Source organism: Mycteria americana, chromosome 5, assembly GCF_035582795.1.
Source record: "Mycteria americana isolate JAX WOST 10 ecotype Jacksonville Zoo and Gardens chromosome 5, USCA_MyAme_1.0, whole genome shotgun sequence".
Taxonomy (NCBI): Eukaryota; Metazoa; Chordata; class Aves; order Ciconiiformes; family Ciconiidae; genus Mycteria; species Mycteria americana.
Genome location: NC_134369.1, coordinates 66,734,686 through 66,739,993, shown reverse-complemented (window position 1 = coordinate 66,739,993; position 5,308 = coordinate 66,734,686).

Below are 5,308 nucleotides of genomic sequence, written 5' to 3'. Positions count from 1 at the left end.
CCTGTGTTGCTCCCTTGTTTTTCACGTACACTGAAGCCTGAGCCTCTGCACCAGAACTGCAGCGTGTTTGGTCTTTGCTGATACAGAAAGTAATTTATCTTCTTGTGGCTTGCTGTGCAGAGCAATAAGGGTTTCAAGCAGACAGGGCTTCTGGTTTCTGGAAAATAAGCTAACAAACTCCACTTTGCAAGATTACCATTTCCTCTTACTATTTTTGGAAGTGTTTATTTTAGAGCCCTGAAATTAATCTCAGGAATGCCAAGCAACACTGTAAAGAAGGAGGGGTGATGGGGCCTGGGGAGGAGGGAACTAGAGGAGAGCTTATGTCACCGAGTTTTCTTCATGTAATTGAGTTTGTTCTTTAATCAGAAAAAACCAGTCATCTGGCTCTGAAATAGCTGTCATTGCAGTGCACCCTCCTCTCTCCTAATTTCTGCCATTTTTGGCAAATAGTGCATGTAGTACAAAGGCCCTTGCAGAGTTACTAATCATGTTTGGCAGCCAGGCTGCACTAATCTACTGTCTGGAAGCACAGAAAAGTACTAACTTGTGTGTTTTGAGATGCAGTGATTAAAGCTCTTGATACTTTTCTTGCTGCAATGAGAATTGCAGGAAAAAATGGATGACCATGGAAAAAGCAGAACTCCTCAGCCCTTCCCTCCTGCCTCCAGCCCTAGTCTATACTGTGCTGGGAGCAGACTTGGGGCCAAATTTACACTAGTCTGTGGGGTATAGTTGGCAGCAGAGCACTGGGGAGGTGGTAGCTGTGATGGTGTAACGCAGCTTTCGCATACCAGATGGATGGGAAAGGCAAGACTTCGTACACCTTGCCTGTGGGACCTAGTGATTTAGAAATAGGGAAGGATTCAGAACTTTCCTTGCCTGATTCCCATCAGGAATTTTGAAACAAGGTTCAAAGTTGAAGGAGGATAACTTGATGGTAGAGGCATCAAAGGCTCGCTCTTTCTCTCTAGCCCAGTAGCAACACCCTTCCTGCCTACATCTGTAATGCATCAAGCGTGGAAAAGTGGTGTCAGTAATTCAGAACTTGCAGCCAGCAGAAATTGACTGCATGTGTGTGCCTTATCCCGTCAATCAGATCTTCACAAATGTCAGGCTAACAGTTCACCTACAAATAAAGTCATTGCTTTGGCTATGAACACTGCCAAGCTTCAGCTGTACTTGACGTTCAGACACTGACACACATTAACTCTTCTGTATGTGACAAATGGCTCCTATCTGTATGGCATGGAGAAGCTGACTGCCAGCTCTGAAAAGACCTGCAGTGTCTCTAATTTGGTTGCGGATTTTTGGTCTAATTCTATGACCCAGTATGCTGGGAATAGAAGCCCCATGTATGATTACAAAAGGTGAGATTTCTTGTGGCGGACAGACTGTAGTGATTTTTCACTTAATTGATGGCCAGCACATAAAAGCTGTGTTGGTTCCATGGAGCGGTATAGCGGTACAGGATGCTCTTGGGCAGGAATAGTATGATCCATTCATCAGCTCTATTATTTTCAGTCACTCCTTTTTTATTCATATAGAGTGCCACAGTTCCGTTAGGAACTTAATGAGCAAGTGGACTTTAAAGGAAGGTTTCAGTTTGCCATATCATTGGAATGAAAGCTAATGGTGTGTATCACTTCTTGTTTAGTGGAAAAAGTGGTCTAGGTAAAGGTACTTCTGACTGAGAGTGTTTGGCTTCTTACCAACGGCAAAGAGTTTCTTAAAGAGCATTAGCAATTTGCTCAAGGTCTGCCTAATCCATTTCCAAAAGAGTTAATGCATTTCTTTTTTTTTTTTTAAATTCAGAAGTTACTATGAAAGTAATAAGTCAATGTGAGCCTCTTATTTTGCCTCACAAAGTGAAGCTGAGAGTTTCAGGAAAACCAGCAAGATACGAGCACAGTTTGTCCCAGAAGAATTCTTCTTCTTTCTCCTGGCTGAGAATTTATGGATACTAAAGCTCATCTTCCTGCGGTTAAGGAAGGCCAGCACCAGTGATGCTTCAAGATCACATTTTCTTCATGTGGTATGTAGTGACAAGTGCACCTACTGTTGCAGAGAGAGCTCAGTTCTGCAGCACTCCTGGACACCAAGCTCAGAACAGATCTTGTGAAAGCAAAGAGAAGTCCCATAGCAGGTTAGGAAGGATCTCAGTGATCAGTGATGAAACCTTGCATGGCTGAACCTCAAGTTCAAGTGTTAAAAGTCCTGTGCTAAGATCTCTTACTCTTAATTATTCTAGAACAATTTTAATGGTATTGGTTTCAGATGGGTGTAGGGACTTACTGAAATTACAGAGAGTACCTGAACAGGGCAACCTGCTCGAGCTGACCCTGCTTGAGCAGGGCCATTGGATGAGATGGTCTCTAGAGGTGCCTTCCCGCCTCATCCTTCTGTGATCCTGTGCTTCTGTAACAGCAGAGGACCTGAGCTGCACAGTGCATTACACCACCTGCTTCCATCATAAATATGGAAAAGCCACTGAAAACTCAGAAGCAGGGCTGAGAAAGCAACTTAATGCTTCAAGAAATGTGGTCTACCTTCTTTTTTTCAGTCTGAGCTGGTCTTTCATTCAGTTACCTTTTGAGATTTTTTCAACACAGTAAGAAATGAGATAGGCAGCAGACTTGTTTTCATGGACTTTATATATAATGGCTTTAAACTGTATTAATTTACTGCCCTGAAAACATAATAGAACAGTAATGACTCAGTGATCTGCAGTGGAAATCGAAAGAGATTAAATTCCCTTTTTTGCTGTACAAGATGACGTTGCTTGTTGCAACACACAACACAGAAGCAGGTCTGAGACGTCTCTTGAATTTGGCGTTACGCACAGTGAAACTAGTGTGTGTGAGATACAGAGAGGTCCAGTCTTAATCTTAGTAGCTGAAAAACCTCCTCTGGAACAGCCACATTTTTTAATAACAAAGCCTTTTCAACTAAGAAATGATTTAGTGAAAACTAGAATCATTAATGAAATCACATTGATTTCATTTTCCTCCTCAAGATTCCTAAGAGTTTAGGCATCTATTTAGGTTGTATTTCAGATATTTTTCTGGGATTGCTTTATTATTTTGTTTAGTTTCCTGTAGTTTCTGCCTTATGCTTTTGTTCTCCGAGTACTTTGTTGTTGTTGTTGTTCCTGTCCCGTTAAACCTGATGGAATGGCTCTGTTTTGAACCAAAACTGTATTTACGATTTCCATCTATTCCCCCTCTTTAGAAGTGGTCTATGCGCCATAGATCAGGATGGAAGGCTATTTCCTAATTATGATTTTTTTTTTTGGCAGCGGTGAATTTGTGTTTCATCTGTGCCTGCCTGTTATACAGAGTATCATGAGGTGTCACTGGGGATTTGTATACCAGCCATTGGATTTAAATTTTCACTTGCTGAGCATTGGCCTTGGATTTAGTGGTATTATTGACCTGACTGGATGTTTCCCTGATAAAATAATCCAGTCCACCACTGATAAGGTGCTGAACACACCAGCAAAGTGCATCTTTGCTTGGAGCACCAGGGGGTCTGCACAATTGGTTTTCTTGTGGATGCTATCCCATTCTCCATTCCCAGGCAGCCCTGGCCCATTTAGATGCACAAGCAGGGCTAGAGTGATGCTGAAAGCTTGCTCCATTTTATGCAGGAACAGACACTCAAGTCCCAGGGTTCGCATTTATCGCATGAGTTCATGCTGGTGGTGCATTTCCTAAGTTCCTGCAGGGACGTCTGGGGTGAAGTGTTTCTGGACAGCCTCGCCAGCTTGCTCTGGATTTTAAGGTGAAATTGTGGGGTCATCTCTAAATGTTGAAGTGTGTGTTTGTGTGTATTTTGGTGAAGAAAATGTGAGTGTTCACCAATTCCGTTATCTTGTAATGCAGGAGAAGGTGAGAGGGACTAAAATGGCTTTCCTGTGCCTTATGCTTCGCCCTTTCTGGTGGTGATCTGCACGCCTTTCCATAAAGCTTAGGAAGAAAAATGTGGTTTGGTTGCCCCAAAATTGGGTGTTTGCCCAGTGGGGCAAATGCTTGTGTCTGAGGGTGGGGAAAAGGGGAAGCAAATTGTTCACAAAGTCCTCAGTTAAAGCTCGACCAGCTGAACCTGTTAGAGTTCGAGAAGGTATGCTTTAACTTAACAACAGTGCAAAGTTAAATTTTGTCTCTGTTTCCTTAATCAAACCAACCAGAGGAATTCCAGTGGATGGACAGAAAGCATAACTGATGCAGGAACCTCTGCCTCTAAAGAGGGGGTGAGTTTCATGCTAAATACTGTTTTTTACTCTCCTGAAGTTGTGCTACTAATTCGATATTTTGCACTGCTGCTCCATTTTTATCACAGTATGTCTTAAACTGCAGTCACGAGCTGTTAAATTCTTTTGGCCAGTATATTTTTTTTCATTTTATAGAGTATTTTTATAACATGTTGAAGCAGCAGTAGCTTCACCTGTCTGAAACTTCTGAGCTCAAAAAGACGAAACTCATAGTTGGGATTCCCTGATGAGGAACCTGCTTTGAAGAAAGGTGAAGTGGGACTGGAAGGATTCTTCTCAGCCTGGATATATCTGAGCCAGGCACAAGATACCCTACAGCGAGCTGTCCAGTAAGGAGTTCTATGTGGACAAAGTCATCTAGCTAAAATAATACTATGGAGACTACTCTCCATCTGGCTCCTTCCACTGGTAAAGGAGCCAAACATGTATGCAAGCAGTTGCAAAAGGTTGCAAAAGGTGCCTCTGCCAAACTTTTTTCCCTGAACATCTTCTGAGCCATGGACACATGAGTTTGGGATGGAGAAAACAGGTTTGCAAACTGCTGACTGTATATACTAAATGTTTGTGGTGATTAATTACATCCCCATTGCTAGGAATTGTCTTGCCGCATCCATAAACTCACGGCATAGTGTGGCTGGGATCTGGATACTTTGGTACTGGGGTGCTTTGATTCATCTATTCATACAGAAAGCTGCCACGGTGGTCTCACTGTTGCTCCCCAGATGTGAAGCAGAGGTGCTTAAGCCAAGGCTCCTGTGGACAGGAGGACTGGGCTGCAGGCAGGGACAGCAGTAAGTGTCACAGCTGCAGGGTGCACAGCCAGGAGTCAGAAGGTCACGCCTGGAAATACAGCGGGATCTCAAAGCCAGACTTTTCTGCTTTCCTGTGCCCAGCTGTGCAGAGAACAAAATACAGATGAGAGAAGTAGCGTTGGTGCTTCTGAGCCCAAAAGTGACAAGCACCATTAAGACCATTGCAGTAAACTGAAAAACCTAAAATAAGAATTTATAGGTGTGTTTTCCCTGCAGTGGTTCA